This window comes from Hyperolius riggenbachi, chromosome 1 (genome assembly GCF_040937935.1).
Source record: "Hyperolius riggenbachi isolate aHypRig1 chromosome 1, aHypRig1.pri, whole genome shotgun sequence".
NCBI classification, from domain to species: Eukaryota; Metazoa; Chordata; class Amphibia; order Anura; family Hyperoliidae; genus Hyperolius; species Hyperolius riggenbachi.
The window spans coordinates 381,184,385-381,204,591 of record NC_090646.1 but is presented as its reverse complement, the minus strand read 5'-3'; the positions used below and the strand labels follow the sequence as shown (position 1 = coordinate 381,204,591).

General features: G+C 43.0%; 1 long non-coding RNA gene across 1 annotated transcript in view; it reads left to right on the top strand.

Annotated features, from left to right (window-relative positions):
- Positions 1 to 339: 339 nt before the first annotated feature.
- Positions 340 to 20,207, top strand: part of LOC137551835 (uncharacterized) — a 111,916-nt gene continuing 92,048 nt past the window's right edge. The window contains exons 1-2 of the long non-coding RNA XR_011027069.1: positions 340 to 427; positions 903 to 1,009. This is a non-coding gene — a long non-coding RNA (uncharacterized lncRNA). The remainder of the gene's footprint in view (positions 428 to 902; positions 1,010 to 20,207) is intronic.

The following is a 20,207-nucleotide window of genomic DNA, read 5'->3' as shown; positions in this document are numbered from 1 at the left end:
ATGTTTGAAGTTCTGCAATATATTACTTTATGGCTGTGTTTCAGAGCTCACAGTGGATCATAATAAAGTCTATCAACATACTGTCTATGAACAAAGCTGCCCCTTACCTTTGGGTAGCATCCAGAATTGGACATTGAGATGCAGGTAATGCCTGTGCAATTTCAAAGGTAAGTTCCAGCTTGTCTTCTCACAGGATCGTAGAAATGACCCAACCTGAAGCTCTGTTTGTCAAAGGGTTTATGGTATCAAACATAATCAGAAGAATACAGGAGTCCAACTCCAGTTGTGGGTTTGGCAAATACTGCACTAACTGCTTAATAACTGTGGGAAACTGACATAAGAAACAGGTGCCAGATGCCCCATTTAAAATTGATGTGTATAACACTGGGCTAATAATAAAATAAAGAATGGTATCTTTGCAGACTAGGTATGTGTTTGAGCTATAGAATCTCTATTTTTTTATAGTGTCATTGCCCCAACCACTGAGCTCCACATACATAAGGTATAACCTGGTAATTTGATTAAAATTTGTTTCTCGGATTTAGTGCAATGATAGCCAGGACCTGCAGCAGTGAATTGGCATAGCTGGTGCTTGGCTATACAAGGCACTCAAAAAGGTAGTTTAATGGCAGCCTCTGTGCAACTTCCAATGTATATCTGCTGCAGTATACAAGTACATCTCTGAAATGTACTAAATATTATGGCCTTTTGCCTCATTTACAATTCCATGTGTTGTTTATCTACAAATTCAAATGCCCCAAAACAGAACACATTGTATATTATTTATAAAACATATCAAAATCCAGATACAGCAGAACTGATGGTAAAATATTTCCAGCCAGCATTGAAGAAATTCAGCCACATTGCCTCATTCTAAACAGTGCATATTATGTTTGTTTTAGGCTACGATCATCTGCTTTGACACACTGTACGCATCTGTTGAAAATCAGCAGCGAAGCTGGGTTTTAAAGCAAAATGGACCGTACTTTGGAAAAAAAGCTAAAGACTGGTAAGAAAAAAAAGTAAAAAAAACCTGCTGGAATGTATGAAAAAAGGCAGATCTGATTGTGGGCTAATATTTTCCCTTTGGTGAAGAACTGCAGAAGACAAAGGACCTATATAGTAAACACCTGGTTGTCAGTTCTGACAGTGTCAGATGAGGGTGTTTAGGTTTCAGGTAGACAGTCCAGGGATCTGATGTAATTCCCATAGTAGCAGATGAGGGTACCTGTGCTTTGAAGTAGGATTGGTCTTCACTGCAAAGAACAGCTTTGCCTTACAGCATCTGCTAGTAGATAACTTTTAATCATACAAATCAATTAGAAATTAAAATAGTTCTCTTGGAGCTAGAAACAGACATTTGTGTATGCCTTGGGCTTTTATTCAGAATTTTAAACCATTTTGTCTATTAGCACAATGTGTGTTTTGATTTTATTATGAACTAGCTAGAAAACACTGTTTTAGAATTGGAAACGTGTTTTTGTAACACCTCTAAAAATAATATGTTTCCATTCTCCTGTGTAAAGATAAACAGATATCAATTCAATGTGTTCAGAAAAAGCTTACTTGATGTTATTGCAATTATCAGCCTCATATTACGAGGTTGTGGCAGACATAGGCACGTGTATTGAAAAACTATACGTATACCTTATCCCTATACTTGTGCCATAATAAGCAAGCAATGTTGCTATTTTTGCAGATGACACAAAATTGTGCAGACTCATCAACTCACAGGAAGATAGGGACATACTGCAACAGGATCTAGATAGGATGGCTATATGGGCACATAAATGGCAGATGAAATTCAATGTTGAAAAATGTAAAGTCATGCATTTTGGTCGTACCAATGGTCTAGCACCATACAAAATAAATGGGATACAGATGGGGACATCAAACTTGGAGAAGTAGTACTCATTGACAACAAGTTAAATAATCATACTGTAAGGGATAGCGGACTTCCCAGGCTCTCACCGCCGGTGTGCCGCCGAGCGTGGCAGGGCGGACGGCAGAGTCCGCATGCTTGGCGGCCTCCGCCGCGCAGTTGCTTCCTGTGGGGTCCCCTTCGCCGGCCCTTACCCTCCGCATGACGCGCGCGCGCGAGGAGGCAGGATCTTTATGCCTCTAGACGGGGAGTCAGCTAACCAGGCCAGTCAGCTGACTCCCTCTGCTCTGGTGATTGGCTGGGGCTCTGGGGCAGCGCTGGGCAGCTCTCTTGCTACATATAGGACTTGCTTGTCAGTAGCAAGTTGTCTGCTGTCGTGAATACATCCGTGTTAGCGCTCAGACCTTAGCTCAGTTTCCTAGGTGTTGATACCAAGGACGTCACACCTTAGATTAGGATTGTATTGTATATTTACTCTTTACTCTAAACGCTCTTGTACTTCTGCCTATCTGATTCAAGTTGCCGACCCTGCCTGTTTACCGACTCTGAATCAGCTTTCCGTTTCTGTACTGCTGCCGCCTTCTCTGTTGCCGAACCTCCGCTTGTCTGACCTTTCTCCCTTCAGTGGAACGTCTTCCACTGTAGGGTTATCTCTGAGGCTTGCCTCTCCGAGACGCCTGCCCCAGCAGACGATTACTGCCTGGGGCTGAGATTCCTCTCTTTGCTGGGTTTGAGGATCTCACACATGGGGTTCCCATTCAGAGGTAACCACACATCTGAGGAATTGCCGTGTGGTGGATATTTCCTTCGATCTTACGAATTATTGCTGTCGTTATTGTTATTTACTGTGTTAGGTGTTGGAGGTTAGTTTCACTTGTATTATTGGTGATTCTGCAGATCATCAATAATCAGGTGATATCTGTATTGTTGGTGATACTGCAGATCACCAATAATCAGATTCTCTCTGTTCGCTGACACCAATCCTGACACATACTCAATGCCAAGCCGCTGCAGCTAAAGCTAACAAAATTTTGGGATGCATTAAAAGGGAAATCAAAACTTGAGATGCTAACATAATATTGCCCCTGTTTAACTCTCTAGTAAGGCCACATCTGGAATAGGAAATTCAGTTCTGGGCACCACATTACAGGAAAGAAAGCGCAGTTTTAGAGCAGGTGCAGAGACGAGCAACAAAATTGATACTTGGGATGGAAGGCCTCAATTACCAAGAAAGGTTAGATAAACTGGGTTTATTTAGTCTAGAGAAAAGACGCCTTAGAGGGGATCTAATTAACATGTATAAATATGTCAGAGGGCAATATAAAAGCTTGGCGGATGAGCTTTTTGTACCTAGACCTTCTCAAAGGACTAGAGGGCATGATCTTCGCATGGAGGAAAAACGTTTTAGCCATTTATTTAGGAAAGGGTTCTTCACAGTAAGAGTGATTAAGATGTGGAATGCATTGCCACAGGAAGTAGTTATGGCAAATTCTATACCTGCATTTAAAGGGGGCTTACCTTGTGTTGAAAGACATCAATGGCTACAATTACTAGGAATGCCCAATGATGTTGATCCAGGGATTCTATCTGATTGCCATCTGGAGTAGGGAAGGATTTTTTTTCCCTTTTGGGGCTAATTGGGCCATGCCTTGTAAGGGTTTTTCGCCTTCCTCTGGATCAACAGGGATATGTGAGGGAGCAGGCTGGTGTTGTACTTTGTTATCTGGTTGAACTCGATGGACGTATGTCTTTTTTCAACCCAAGAAACTATGTAACTATGTAATATATACACTATTCATGCATATATGATCACCAACTGTTGTGCAACCGTGCATAAGCAATTATTCTAAGCATAAAGGAAAGTTGGTCTATGCACACCTTCTTCTCTAGTGATCAAAGCGTAACATTTTATTGCACAAATAATTTATAAATAATAACAAAATAATAACAAAATAAATAATTGGTAAATATCTGAGAGTCGAGACAGTAAAGAATCTAAAAATATTTTCCTGCGCAGAAAGATATATCTCTAAAAACACCGGGACCAGCAATACACCGCTTGAAAAATGACTTTACTTGCTTACTGGGACGGCGGTCATGCAGACTCAATACGTCCCTGCAATCAAGCAGCCACCTACTGACTTTGCATACATTCATCCATGCACCAACTGACATCCAACAGCTGCCTCCCTCTAGAAGGGATATAGCCCAAAATAGTTTTTCAAGTTTGCATGCATAATTGGCCGGCAGAGCAGACACCATATCCCTCCGTGGAACCAGTCCAAATATATCAGCACACTTGTTAGGCAGTCATATAGGCGTTAGCAAAGCATAGCAGGTCATATGGCAGAAGTGACTCAATATACAGCTGTATACTTGCGGAATTTTACTTTTCAGTTATGCCGTCTGAGTCCCTCATTGATCATCCCACCTATGTGATGGCCGAAACAACGCTGTTCCGCTGCAAGCTCCTACTTTGCCTCTCTGCATAGGGCTGTAGTGGGCGATGATTAGCTTGGGCTATGCGCCTTTTTGTTTTGCTTTGGCTGCCGCTCTCCTTACAGTTTGCTTATGCCAGAGTCAGCGTGAATCCGTGGCAGGTCAAGCAGGTCACGTGTGAGCACACACAGAACTTGGTGGCCCCTCCCACCAATGCGTTTCGCGTCATCTGACGCTTCCTCAGGGCGTGGCTTGTGTCCTACACGCTGCTCCATTATAGGACCTTGAGACCCCACCTCCCAAAAGCTCCGCCTCCACCAACAGTTACGTCTCCACACAGATGATGTCATACGCTTAGTACGTGCATCCATCTCGAGTCTATGTACAGACAGTGTCCTCTTGCCGGAGAGTCAGTCTCATCATCACCATCTAGTGCCATCTCACCTACCTGCTTCCAACATTTCCCTCAAAGAGGTACAAGTTCACTTTGCCATAGCAGCAGTATATATTATTTTCACATTCTGTATTGGGCTTTATTATTTTATCCTATATATCTCAAGCATGTGCTCTTTTACCAAAGATGCACAGGGAACATTAACATTTACTCTAAGGAGTTGTACCTCCATAGTATACCCATGTTCCTAGCCACACATACAAGCTTGCATGTCTTCCCTACTGCTAAGGGAGATGACCCGTTTGTTTGTTTGTTTGTTATACGTAATCTGTCTGAGAAAAGGGGTTAGGTCCAAGTCTGAATTGAACCCTAGAGGGGCCAATGTATTTAACCACTTCAGGACCATAGTGCTAAACCCCCCTAAAGACCAGGCTGTTTTTTTTTATTAATTGGCCACTGCAGATTTAAGGCCAAGCTGCACGGCCATGCAACACAGCACACAAGTGATCCCCTCCCCCCTTTTCCCCCCACCAACAGAACTCTCTGTTGGGGGGTCTGATCACTCCACAGTTGTTGTTTTTTTTTTATAAATATTTTTTTTAATTACTTTTGAATAAAAATTGCTTTTTTTTAAATTTGTCTTCTCCTGCTCCCTCCCACCCTCCCCCCACAAGCCAATCAGGGTGATCAGCTGTCATAGGCTTCAGCCTATGACAGCCGATCACTCACCAGCCTCAGGAGGGGACAGCGGTATCACACGGCTGTCCCCAGTACAGCGCTGCTGCTGATTGCAGCACTGTACATGTAGATATACAGTCTTCTGAGCGGCTCGCCGCTCGGAGACTGAAGAGGGGACGGAGCTCCACCCCCAAGCAGGAGATGCGCGCACATCCTGCGCGCGATCTCCTGCAAACTGCAGCCCCAAGACTTGACGCCAATTGGCGTTAGGCGCTCCTGGGGCTGCCGCTGCAGCCATGCCCATGGGCGTGGAGCGGTCTTATGGTAGTTAACCTGTAAATCTACATAGTTTCTTTGGCCAAGAGTACATCCTCAAAGTCACCCCTCTTCTCAGACAGATTTAGTTTATATATGGCCTTCACCTTTGTTCCTTTTAAAGAGGCTTCATGACATTGTCTACAATGTTCATAGAGAGGCATGGATATATCACCATCTTCAATTTCCCTGAAATGTTACAAGATTCTCGCTTTTAGATCCCTTTATGTCTTCTCTACATAAAGCATGTGACATGGACATTCAATGACGAACACAACACGCTCAGTATTACAGTTCATAAAACCATTAATTCTATATGTATGGGAGCCTGTACTGTCCTTAAAGTGAACCTCCAGACTAAACATCTACTCAGCAGCACTGAAAAGGCTTGGTGTTTCTTTAACAGTTTCACAGCATCAGAACTTTGTTTTTCTTATAGAAGTCTCATTTTTAGCTGCATTTTTAGCTAAGCTCTGCCCCATCAAAGAAAACTGCCCAGGCTATTTTTCCCCTAATGCTGTGCAAAGCATGATGGGATTTCCTATGTTGTTATTCACGTTGCCGAGCACCTGAGAGGGGTGATCAGGACACAGGACACAGCCAGCATAGCTCTCTTCTCCCAAATCACTAAGCATGGTCTAACTCTATCTATGAGCCTGGTGTTGTGGGCTATAGTACATGTCCTCTGAATACACCTAGATGTAGTGCCTGACCATAAGAACAAGAAGGAAGTGCAGTAGGAGACATGGAGTTCTGATAGCATGATTGCACAACTTCACTTCCAGGCCAGAATGTTTCAAGTACTGTATGTAATGCTTGTTTATGACAAGGGTGTGTAGTTGGGGACAGGCCCGGGTTTACCTCACAGGAGCCTGTAGGATCAGATGTCCTGGCACCTTAGATTTCACCATCCATGAACCTACAAACCCTCACCAAACTGCACCGCAAGTATACTGGCTGGCCCATCTGTCATTTCTCCCTTACTTCCCTTGCCAATTATAGGTAGCTACAAGTGCTCCTTAGTATTAGGCAGCCAGAAGTAACCTCAATATTAAGTAGCTAGTGGTGTCCCCAAGTATTAGGTAGTTAGAGGAACGTCAGTATTAAGTAGCTAGAGATGCCCCTGACTGAAGGAAGATCTTGTCAGTGGAATGCCGAGACCTGGGTGAGTAACCTCTCATTTACACTCCGCTCAGGATTCTGCTTAAAGAAGTAGGGAGGGAGGCACTTAGGTTGAGGTGTGAGCCGCCTTTCCATCATCAGGCGCCTGTAGGCACGTGCCTACAGTGCCTTATGGTAAATCCGGTCCTGGTTGGGGACAAAGAGGGCTTTAACCTCCTCAGTACTAAGCGCCTCTTCCTTCCTGAGGTCCAGAACATTTAGTAACTAATAAGTGTGGCCATTATAAAAAATCCCCCTAACCTTTCCACCCCCCTCTTAGTTAGTTTCCATGTTAAATGCTATAAAAAGTAAGCATGGTCATTTTAAACTATGTTCCCCGGGCTAAGGGGGGCAGCTCTCTCTCTCTCCCCATCCAAATAGCAGAGCAGCACAGTGAAGCACAAACATTTACTCCATGGCCGGGTCCTCTTATCTCCACTGCAGCTGTTCAGCATGCTCCCAGGGATGCTGCTGGCCTGCTGCACGCTGATGACCAGTTGCAGTGAAGAGCAGAGGACCCAGTGCTAGTGGAATAGGCTTATGTGGACTGCTGCACCACTCAGCTATTTATATTGGGCGAGACAGAGTGGAAGGAGGGCTATAGCTATGCCTTTGGTCAGGAGCACATTACATTGGCTCCTAAATAATTGCTGCATATAACACAGAGGTCATCAGACATCTGAGTTGCCAATGGTTCATGCATGCGATTGCTTCAGGAATAAGTGAAGCTGGTGTAGTTAACCTACACCATGTCAGAATTAAACATTAAACATTAACACATTTTAGCTAACTTTTTGTTTTCTATCATTTTGCTAGTGGTTTACCCATGTACAGTATGTTCATTCTTTCATAGAATTTGCAAACCCCCTTGTCTGTAATTTTAAGCAGCATCAAATATGTTTGTACAATACAAATTCATTATATCATTAGCATTCCGAGTATTCAGGTTTGAACTTTCATTCTAATTTAAGCTGATCATATTACATAGGCATTAATTTATGATGATTTTTTGCTGCTACTTTTTCTGTAATATTTTTGGTATCCATTGTTGGTCACAAAGAGATAATGTCTCAGCAGTAAAGAGGGGCAAGGCAGGAGCAGATCTGCTGCCTCATTCCAGATCCAGCTAAGGACCCATGAGACCTAGTGTAAGTTTTATATTGGACCCCCTCAAGTACTCAGTAACAATTGTGGTAGAGCACCAAAACTGGTCAATAACAGCTACAGAGTGGTTTAAGCAGGGGAGGGAAACACCAATGAAAAGCTAATACAACAGTTGAAGAAGGCTCACTAGAGGACTCCTCTGGTCCAGGTGCCTTATGTGGTTGCAACCTCTGCATTCCCTTTTGCTATGCCTCTGCCCAGATGCTCCCTGACTACCTCATGGACTATTATTATCCACCAACAACACAGCGCTTGAACGCCTTTGGAGTTAGTTAGCTATAGAAATCACCTATGAGGGAATAAAGTTGCAAAAGCTAAACATAAACATATGTGTACAAGTGTATTAACCACTTAAACCCCCGCGGTACGAATTTCTCCGTCCCTTTTTTCCCCCCTAAAAAACCAGGGACGGAGAAATCCGTACCTTCCGCGCTACCGCCGCTGTCCGCGCTCCCGCCGCTCGTTCACGCCGCCGCCTGCTCGCACGGAGATCAATGAACGGGAAAATCCATTCCCGTTCGTTGATCTAGCCCCCGCAATGATCGCGCTGCTTCTATTAGAAACAGCGCGATCATAGTCATTCTCCCAGGCTCCTACTGCTTCCTGTAAGTGTCCGGAAGGACGCTTACAGGTCGCATGTAAACAAACACACTGTGGCCATCTTGTGGCCAAATAGTAAACTACACCCTAAAAGCATTTTACATAAACAAACATTACATTTACACAATAAATTAACTCATTACCTCCCACACTCCCCAATTTTTTTTATTTTTTTTTGTAATTAAAAAAAAAAAATACAATAAAAAAAAACATAAATAGTTACCTTAGGGACTGAACTTTTTAAATATTTATGTCAAGAGGGTATAACACTGTTACTTTATAAACTGCGGGCTTGTAATTAGGGATGGATGCAAAACTGAAAAAAATGCACCTTTATTTCCAAATAAAATATTGTCGCCAAACATTGTGATAGGGACATAATTTAAATGGTTTTATAATCGGGACAAATGGTTGAATACATTTCATGGGTTTTAATTACAGTAGCATGCTTTATTTAAAAACTATAATGGCCGAAAACTGAAAAGTAATAATTTTTTCCCACATTTTTTCCTATTTTCCCATTAAAACACATTTAGAATAAAATAATTCTTGGCATAATGTCCCACCTAAAGAAAGCCTAATTGGTGGCGAAAAAAACAAGATATAGTTCATTTCATTGGGATAAGTAATAATAAAGTTATAGATGAATTAATGGAAGGAGCGCTGAAAGGTGAAAATTGCTCTGGTGTTCAAGGGGTAAAACCCCTCAGTGGTGAAGTGGTTAAGGCCTATGTAATCCAAGTCCTCCGCTGTTGGGGAGTGTGGATCTCACAGGGTGTACTTGGTGGAGGTGTAGCGGATGGACTTACAATACTAAGGAAGCACTGTTCTGATGTTGAAAAGTACCTCATGGACTACTCTCAGTTCAATAAAAAAAAGCTGCAGTATCCAGCCAATCAGGGGCTTTCACATTTTTTTTTTTTTTTGCAAAAAGCACAAATGAACACTGTACAAAACCTTTTGTTTTGCTAATTCATGCACTTTTACCATAAAATACATAAAAAAATTAGAGACTGAACTGGGTTTTACTTAGAAATTCATTCTGTTTTCACGCCAGTACTGACATCACAGTACTGACATCACAGTTACTTTATGTTTGAGGAACTGGCTCCAGCACGTGTAATAGAGCTCAGTGTTTAAAGGGAGCCTAAAGTAAAAAGTAGTGTGGCCACTTAAACTTATCTTACAGTCCGCTGTAGACCTCCTGGTCCTTTGCCGTCATTCTGCTGTATTCCATCCAGCAGCTATCCCCTCTGAAAGCTGCTTGAGGGACCTCGAGTCTCCTGGGATCGCGCTCTCTCTGTGAAAGACTGCTTAGGCACAAATTTCAAAAATGTAGGCATAACGTTCTTAGACCTAAAATTGTAAACAATTTTGGAATTTCATATTTAAATGGTTTAAAGGGGATTGGTTATTATTAGATTGTCATGATCATTGAGCACTCAGGTGGCACTGCATTAAAAGAGCAGGGGCGTAGCAATAGGGATTGCAAAGGTTGCGACTGCATCGGGGCCCTTTGGCCAGAGGGGCCCCGAAGGGCACTCTCTTAACTGCAGTATTAGCTCTCTATTGGTCCTGTGCTCAAAATAATAACTTCTATAGATAGATCTTTGAATAGTAGTAATCATTAACAAGCTGTTCCCCATCCCCTTCTTGCACCTCTGACACTGTAGTTGCCATTGGTAGGTTTTGGTGCGCTATATCAATTTTATGTATACAGTGCTTGGGGGGCCCCAATTAAAACTTGCATTGGGGCCCACAGCTTCTTAGCTACACCACTGTAAAAGCGACCTGATCCTGTAGTGGGAATCACGGGGGGTTGGGGGTTGTGAGGCCACTGGGCACCTACACTTACTGATTCTTTGTGATCTGCTCTCCTCCATCTCTAAGCCCACACACAGACAGAAAAGGTTGATTCTGCCTTATTAAAGCAGGGCTGGCTAACTCTGTCAGTTGAATAACTGGATAACGTGACAAGCGTCTGAACCAAATGTATTTTTTTGTTAAACTTAACTCTTTGGCAAAAAAATAAAATAAAAGAACAGCATGCAAAAACAGTCATTTTGATTTAAAAACATTTTTTTTTTTTTTTTTGCTAATTGATGAAGTTAACCCCTGTAATGAATAATGCTCACTATTTCCTGTTATGAGCCAGTCGAAAGATTTCAAACAATAAAAGTCAATTTACAAGTTCAAGTCTGTTGGAGTGTTTGTGTTTCTGCTTTGTTATTATCTGCATTTCTATTGGATCTTTGTTCGCTCACAATAAGCTTTGTGTGTGTGCGTGTGTGTGTGCGTGTGTGTGTGTGTGCGTATGTGTGTGTGTGTGTGTGTGTGCGCGTGCGTGCGTGCTTTTGTGTGTGTGTGTGTGCATGTGTGTGTGTGTGCGCGCTTTTGTGCGCGTGCGTGCTTGTGTGTGTGTGTATGTGTGCGTGCTTTTGTGCGCGTGCGTGCATGTGTGTGTGTGTGTGTGGTTGTACGGTGGATCTTAATCTTATTAAAGTAGAGTCACGGAGAGATCAGGTTGTATTTTTGCATATTTTTATGGAGGTGAGGATGGAAGATGTATTGTTAACATGTTTTACTGGGTTAACAGTCTAGGAAGGCACAGTGTAAAGGTGTGCTGTGACTGCTCAAGCCCAGGAGAGACCTGGGGATGATGGGTATCCAGAAAGGAAAGCAGGGATCGTAAAGAGGAAGCTAAAAATTTAAAGTGAGGATAGAGAGTCATTTGCTTGCAGTAACTGCAATACATGTGATATTAAATGAAACCATGCCATTTCTTTTCCATAAAATTGCATCTGGGAGAAGACTTTTATTGCATATAAATAGAATAAAGCCTCTCTTTACATGCCCTTAGGAAACATGAGAGCGTGAAGATACGGAAAGGAATGACTGCAGACAATGAGCAGTAATGAACTGAACGCCTTATTGTAGTAATCTTTAATTATCTATAATTGCAATGGCTTGAAGTGTTTGCTGCAAAAGATCGGTTTTCAAAAACATGTTCTTGTATCTAGCATATACCCATCCATCCTAAAGGAGGGGCATATTGACTATGACCAATGGTGTAGATTGCATTTTAACAATACTGTATGCTAATAACCGGACATGGGTGCCCTTCCAGGTGGGTGCAACGTTCTTTGCGTCATCAAACCTTTGGAAGAGCTACATGGGGCATATTGCTGTTTTACAAGACCTTGTAGCAGTGCTGCCAGCAACATTTCTGTGTCACAAAATTGAAGTGTCGTCACCTATGTTAAACAGAATCACAGAGTTTGTTTGGACGTACGTTTTCCTTTAAGTACCGGTAATTAAAAAAAATCCTAACTGCACAGTCCAATAACAATGGATATTAGAAGAAAAAAAACAATATCCAAAACAACTTTTATATTGCAATGCAGTCAATGGAAAAGGAGAATTAGATGTCCATATCTCTTATGCGCAGCGCATTCAAACTTATTTGTTTGACAGATTTGATTTGGAAACCCAATATCTAAATTAATAGCCAGGGCTGAAATATCTGAATCATGGGATTGGATCCTAGGGCAGATGATACTGAAGATTAGACGGTCAATACGCTGTGGTTATTGATTAGAGTTAGGTGCTTATTATGAAGTTTACTATGGGGATTAAGGTAGGGAGGGGTTAATTTTAGTGTCAGGGTGTGATTAAGGTTCAGCATCAAGTAGGCATTAACATAGTAAAGCTTAAAGGGGAACTGAAGAGAGAGGTATATGGAGGCTGTCATGTTTATTTCCTTTTAATCAATACCAGTTGCCTGGCGGCCCTGCTGGTCTATTTCTCTGCAGTAGTATCTGATTAAAACCAGAAACAAGCATGCAGCTAGTCTTGTCAGATCAGACTTATAAGTCTGAACCACTGAAACACCTGATCTGCTGCATGCTTGTTCAGGGGCTATGGCTAATAGTATTAGAGGCAGAGGATTAGCAGGGCTGCCAGGCAACTGGTTTTGTCTAAAAGGAAATAAACATGACAGCCTCCATATACCTCTCTCTTCAGTTCCCCTTTAAGCTTAGGCATGAGGAAGGAGTTAATTTTAACAAGAAGATTAGGGTTTAGGCATTAGGATGGGTTTAATGTTAGATTGGGAGGTTCTTGCTAGGCATCAGTAAGGGAATAATGTTTGGTGGGAGGTTAAGATTAGGCATCGGGAATAGTACTTAACATTAAAATGATCACTTAAAGTGTACCTGAACCAGACATGAGACACAGGTCCAGATCCAATTTCTGAACTCGCCTGTTCCCATTAAAGTAAGCACGCAGCTGGGCGTTAAAAAAAAAAAAACTTGTTAACCGTCAGACCTGAGCATTGGCTTAGACCTGCTAGGGGCAGGTATATGGTCCCTAACACACATCATTCACCAAAGTACCAAGCATCTCAGAGCCTCCTTTACTAAGGTGACCCCCCCAAGGCTGCCGGCTAGACTACCGCTGCTGCACATTGCTACTTACCAATTTTTTGCCGGTACCACTGGCCACATTGATCCTTTCTCTCACAGTGCTGCTCTTCTGCTGATCACCCTCTGCACCTTGGCTACCTCTTAACACCCCACCACTGGCCACCAGGAGAACACAATGTTGGCAACTTTTCTCCAGCATTAAAACATTCAGGGAGCCCTAACAAAGGATCTTTAAATCTCCCAGGGTTCCTCATTGGTTTCGGTTATCCACCACAGAGGATCCTCCCTGAGCAGGATTTTCATTGGTCAGTTTATTGGACATAGGAAAGTGCTTCTGCTTGTGAAGCAGTAGGTTGATAAGTGGTAGCCAAAGTGCACGGCAGAAGCACAATACTGTTGGTCAGGAAGCCAATTGCCTGGGGGTGCCTAGCAACAGAGCAATGAACTGCTGCAGTAGTAGCGATGGTGAGCTGCAGCCAGGAAATTATTTTTCAATTAAGATTTAAAGGAGACGGGGGCGTGGCTTGCGCATGGAGGAGTGAAGAAGCTGCTTGAGCGAGCTCCCGCTATCCCGCTGCTTAAAAGCAATTATTATATAATTCTAACGCCTCATTCCTGCCCATGGGCGCATCCAAAAAGAAGAAGAACAAGAAATCTCCACCCCGACGAGGTTCAGCTCACATACTGCGCTTTTTAAGGCCTCTGGAGCGTAGACTAGCCGAAGCGGAGGAACCAAGTATGGCGTCGCCACGTGGAAAGGCCGCAGCCGGGACCTCGCCTGCCCACTCACAGCCACGAAAGAGTCCCCCGGCTCACACTCAACATCCGGAACACGGCGGGACCAGCCCCTCACCAGGCGCATCTTCGCCGGCGGCCTCAGATGGAGCGGACTCATATATGGAGGTCGAACTACACGATTACGTGAGATCCCTCCCAACCAAACAAGATTTTGAGCGACTCATAATCCGCATGGAAGCGGCATATAAGAAAGAGATGGCCGACTTCAGAGAGGAGGTAAGCCACATTGTGACGCGGGTTGAAAATGTAGAAAAACGACAAGACGACATTACCGAGAGGCTAGATAAACAGCAAGACGCCATAGACAGCAACTCACAGAGCATAGCAGCCATTTTCCTTAAAATGGACGACATGGAAAACAGAAATAGGCGAAACAACATCAGAGTTAGAGGCCTGCCAGAAGCCACCAGACCCCCAGACATTATGGCTACCCTAGAAGGGCTATTTCGGCAGATACTTGGTGCTCCACAAGATCACAAAATCGAGCTAGATAGAGCCCACAGAGCCTTAACTCAACTCTGATACTTCTCGGCCCAGAGACATTATATGTCGGGTACACTATTACAAAGAAAAAGAAGCCATAATGACTGCAGCCAGAAACATGAATGAAATTGACTTTGATGGTGCTAAAATACAGCTCCTAGCTGACCTTTCCAGCCTGACTCTCCAATTAAGGAAAGCCACTAAGCCTCTACGGGATGTCCTCCGTTCGAAAGAAATCACTTATAGATGGGGATATCCCTTCGCCCTGATCATCCAGCACGAGGGTAAATCCTTTACATTTCGCGCACCTGATGACTTACCTAAGTTACGCTCCACATTTGATCTGCCGAACATAACCCTCTCTGAATGGCCGTTATCTCAGCCTTCTACAAAACACCCAGCAAACGACCGCTGGGAACAAGCGGGCAGACGCAATACCAGCCGCAGACCCAGATAAAATAAAAGCCACCTAAAATCCCAACTGTTCTTTCTCCTCCCTTTATCTCCGAAGGCATTAGCTTAAAACTATACCCGGTACTCACAGCGAAGTGTCACCGAAACCTGAAATATTGTTACCCCGGATTGGACTTGGGACCTTCCTTGGCCCACTGATACGGCGATACATATCGGCTTACAACTGCCACGCAGGCCGCTATGCGCCCCTTCTTAAAGAGCAACCAAATCACATGCCAGAAACTCGAACAATGTCGCTGTGTGGGTGGACTAGGGAGGTCACTTCCCTCATTGTCAGCTATGAGGCGCAAGATTGCACACCAAGATATCCATATTCTTCACAACAACGCAAGATTGCACATCACAGAAACCGGACTTAGTTCTAACTGTTAATACGCCTTCTATCAATGTTCAGACTCTTTAATCTACCCAGACACGCACGCTGAGACCCATAAATATATATCTCCACTAATGCTGATTGCCGGGTTCATATTGTACCCTCTGGGATGAAGGAGAAATTGCAAATTTTATTAATGATATGTTTATCTGTTTATTTTACTTGGTTTTATAAGCTTTCTGTTGGTTATTCGGGGGCACAGTTCATGCAGGTGATGCGGGTCCCACTGAATATTTCGGCGGGTACTCGCACCCCTCTGACACTTGTGATGGTGGACCCCACCTATTTCAGCCCTAACAACCATCCTCACTTCTACTTCCATATAAGTTGAGACGCCACCAGATGAGTGTCTTCAGCTACTTGAGACATTCTGTCACTTAAACAAATATACTACTACAGCTACAGCGGGAGCAGTGTTTCACTCTCTATGCGTCTCCACACCTCGAAGGTCAGAGTCACTGAGGGTGATGCCATAATTGGCACACCCATAGTGGCACAAGAAAATCCTGATCGACGACATGGAGACTGGAGTTTAGGTATACTCATACCTACCTTTATGTGTTTATGGTTACCTGTTCGTTATATATGTTTTGACTTGTTTACCCCCTCCTGTTCACCTGGCGCTCCACAATCTACTATGATCCAGGAAAAGGTATACCCATGTTGCCAATTTACCTACTTACTCCACTCAATATCCATCCCCCAAAAATGACTGAGTGCTCTATAGCCTCATGCAATATTAATGGCTTTAATATACCCCAAAAGAGAACCCAGGTTCTGTACCATTTCCACAAGCAGAGGACCTCTGTCTTAGCGCTTCAAGAAACTCACTTTCGCTCTGACGCAACACCTTGTATCAAATCTAGATGGTACAACAGGTGGTTCCACAGCACTAATCCAGAAAGCAGGGCTAAGGGGGTCTCCATAGGCCTACATAAAAGCCTTAATGCAGTCCTTATAGACGAGCTAAGTGACACACAGGGCAGATTTATATTTATTAACCTACAGATAGGCCCTAACACCTTCACTTTTGCTAATATATATCTTCCAAACCAAAACCAAACCCAATCCATATCCAGGTATCTAACCAAACTACTTAACTTTGCCAAAGGATATATTATCCTCTGTGGTGACTTTAACTTTTGTATGATACCCTCCAAAGACTCCTCATCAGGAAAATCCTTCATAACACCCAAACTCCTAGCACAAGCACGAGACAAACTGAGAGCAGCCTCATTGATAGACTCTTGGAGGATCACCCACCCTAATGAAAAGGACTATACCTTCTTTTCACATGTCCACAAATCCCATAGCAGGATTGATTACATATTCCTATCCCAACAACTATTAGATCTTAACCCAAGTACTAGGATTGGTCAAAGACTTTGGTCAGACCATGCACCTGTCTACTGCTCCCTCACTCTAGATAACTCACCTCGATCACGAATTCCGTGGAGGCTTAATGACAACCTCCTGAAAGACCCAACATGTGTACATGACCTAAAACAAGCAATAGAGAACTTCATTCCAGACCATATACGAGACGAGACAGCTCCCAGCTATAAATGGGAAGCCCTTAAATGTATTCTCAGAGGCATCCTCATCTCACACGGAACCAGACTTAAGAAAGAAAGAGGATCTCAAATCAACGCACTCCTATCTAAGATTACGGTCTTAGAAAACACCCTTAAACAAGCGACCAACCCCCAGATTGAGCTAGATCTCTCAAACACAAGACATGATTTGCTCACTATCCTAGACCAAAAAACACTAGCAAACAGAACTCGCCTCAAAGGCATCATATACGAGAAAGGTGGTAAATGTGGTCGTCTTTTGGCCAGATATCTACACCCTAGATCCTCTACAACCTCTATATTCTCAATTACCAACCCAAATGGAACTAAGCTATTTAAAACATCTGAAATAGCAGACTCCTTCCAGTCATACTATCAAACTCTATACAATCTAAAAGGAAAATTTAATGAAATGCCCCCCCAAGCTCTTAAAGATAAGATCATGTCTTACCTAAATAGGACTAAGCTGCCTTGTGTGTCACAGAACTTGAAAGAGGAACTGGATGGGGACTTCTCTCTACAAGAACTCCTAACTAGCATTAAAGCCACTAAATCCGGCAAAAGCCCAGGACCAGATGGCTTCACAGGTGCCTTCTATAAAAAATTTGGCCCGCTTATAGCCCCAGTCTTACTTCCAGCATTTAATTCTATAGACTCAGAAAATCTATTCCCAGCCCAAGCACTTATGGCTCATATAACAGTTATCCCAAAACCTGATAAAGATAAATCCCTATGTAGTAACTATAGACCAATCAGTCTTATCAACCTAGATCTCAAACTATACTCTAAAATGCTGGCAGAGAGATTAAAACCTATACTACCTGATCTCATCCACAATGATCAAGCGGGTTTTGTAATTAAAAGAGAAGCAAGGGACAATACCCTAAAAACAGTCTCCATTATTCATAAATCACAACAAACTAAACAGCCTCTCTGTGTGGTTTCAGTGGATGCGGAGAAGGCATTCGACAGGGTCCACTGGCAATTCTTAGAAGGCTCCCTGCAACAGATAGGCCTAGGTCCAAAATTCTGCACCAGAGTGATGGCTCTTTATCACAATCCCTCAGCACGTGTTAGAATTAATGGGACCCTGTCGGATGCCTTCCCTATCAGCAATGGCACGAGACAGGGATGCCCCCTGTCCCCTCTTTTATATGTTATATGTATGGAACACCTTGCCATTGCGCTTCGTGACAACACATCAATAAAAGGCTTCAAGTTTGGCTCCTCTCACTCTAAACTGGCCCTTTTCGCTGACGATCTCTTACTATTCATATCTAACCCACGTATAGCATTTCCCAATATTCTTAGAGAAATGTCAGAATATGGGGACCTAAGTAACTTTAAAATAAATCTTTCTAAGACAGAGGTCCTCAATATTACACTTCAGCAGGATCTGGTACAGGAATTATCAGCTTCCTTCCCATTTCGATGGCAGAAACATAAAATAAAATACCTGGGGGTTTATATCTCTAACAACCACACAGAACTGTTTCAGCTCAACTTCCCACCGATATTAGCTAAAATTAAAAATGATCTAGCTAGATGGAAATCCCTCTACCTATCTTGGTCTAGTAGAATATGTGTTATTAAGATGGACATCTTACCCAAATTATTGTATGTTATGCAGGCCCTTCCTGTATGGTTGTCTAACACCTTCCTCAAAAAGATACATACATCTTTCCTACAATTCATCTGGAATGGTAAGACACACAGAATCAACTGTAAATTATTAAGTAGACCAAAGATTGGAGGGGGAATGGGCCTGCCTGACATACAAACCTACTACTTAGCAGTCCTACTTACACGAATACTGGACTGGTTCCAAAGTAGAAATTCAAAGCAGTGGGTCTCATTGGACTCATTATTTTCTGATATTGATACTAGGGCCCTGCTCTGGTCAACGCCATCCTCTAGACCTAAAAAAGAATTGCTAGCTATAGGCCCCCAGGTGGCCTTGAGAGGTTGGGACCTAGCCATCAAAAAACATAAAATATCAACCATCCCTGGCCCCCTCACATCTCTCCTGGACAACCCAGACCTAGCAATTGGCCTCAAGGCAAAATCTATACTGGGCTGGGGTAGGGACTTTTGGCCCCAGATAAGACATATTACTGGCAATAATACAATCAAAAACTGGGAGGACTTGGGTAATCAGGAGGATAGACCTCAGATTAATTGGTTTATGTGGAGACAGATCAGGCAATTTTTTAACTCACTAAAACCACAATCTAACATCCATAGAAAACTTACTCCCTTTGAAACTCTCTGCTCTCATTCAGTTTCCACAGAACACAAAATCTCAATCCTATACTCTGAACTTATATGTTCAGTTAGTACCTCACAATTACTTCACTTAACTAATAAATGGGATGCAGAACTAGGCTACGCTCTAGATAATGATCAATGGGAGGATGTCTTCTCTGCATTGCATAAGTCCTCCATATCAGCTGCCTTCCAGGAACGCAATTATAGGCTTTTTGCCAGATGGTTCAGATGCCCATCACAGACTGCAAAATACAACCCTGAAAATACTGATATCTGCTGGAGATGCCAAAAAGAGGTTGGCTCATACTTACACATTTGGTGGCAGTGCCCCCAGATAAGGCCCTTCTGGGAAACTATATTCTCCATCAATGAAGCTATGTATCTAGAAAAACTCCCGTTCACCCCTGAGGTGGCCCTTTTCCACTTAATCCCTGGGGGAACCTCACAACTAAAAAAGAACCTTACCAGTATTCTAATGATTTTAGCCAAACTACTTATTGCCCGTAATTGGAGGGGCCCATCGATCCCTACTCCCCTCCAGATATTCAGTGAGCTAAATGAGATCTGCAGGCTCGAAGATCTTTTCTACAGTACATACGAACGCAATGAAGCTTTTGTTAAAAAATGGGCAGTGTGGTATGATTATAGAGAATCAGAGAGAGCCAGGACTCTTCTCTCTAGCACCTAAGACAGAAATATGTTAATACTAATCACCCTTAATATCATGGTTGCAACATGGTAAATTTCCTAATTTCCTTATTTTCTTACTTCCTCATCAATAGATTACTGAGTAGCCAGGCTATCCTTGTTATCTTCCCCTACCCATTCCCTATCCTCCTACCCTTCCCCTACCCCCCTACCCCCCCCCCCCCTCCTTGTTGTCTCATCCAGGTCTTACCCCACCCTTCCCAAGTCTCCCTCCCCCTTTCTCTCCCTATCTCTGTTCGTCCCATGAGATAATGAGACAACATTTTTTGCATATAGCCGAGTCTTTCTCTCACTCTCTGATCCAACCCAGACTTATCTTACTGCACGTTATATTGCCTCTCTTTATAAAAGACCAGGTTTGGGCTTTTTACTGTAGATAACCTGTGACAAAGTGTAAAAACCTATATAAAAGAAGGAACTTGTAACGCTGTCTCAATGGACCTGTGTAAATTATATTGTCTACACCTGT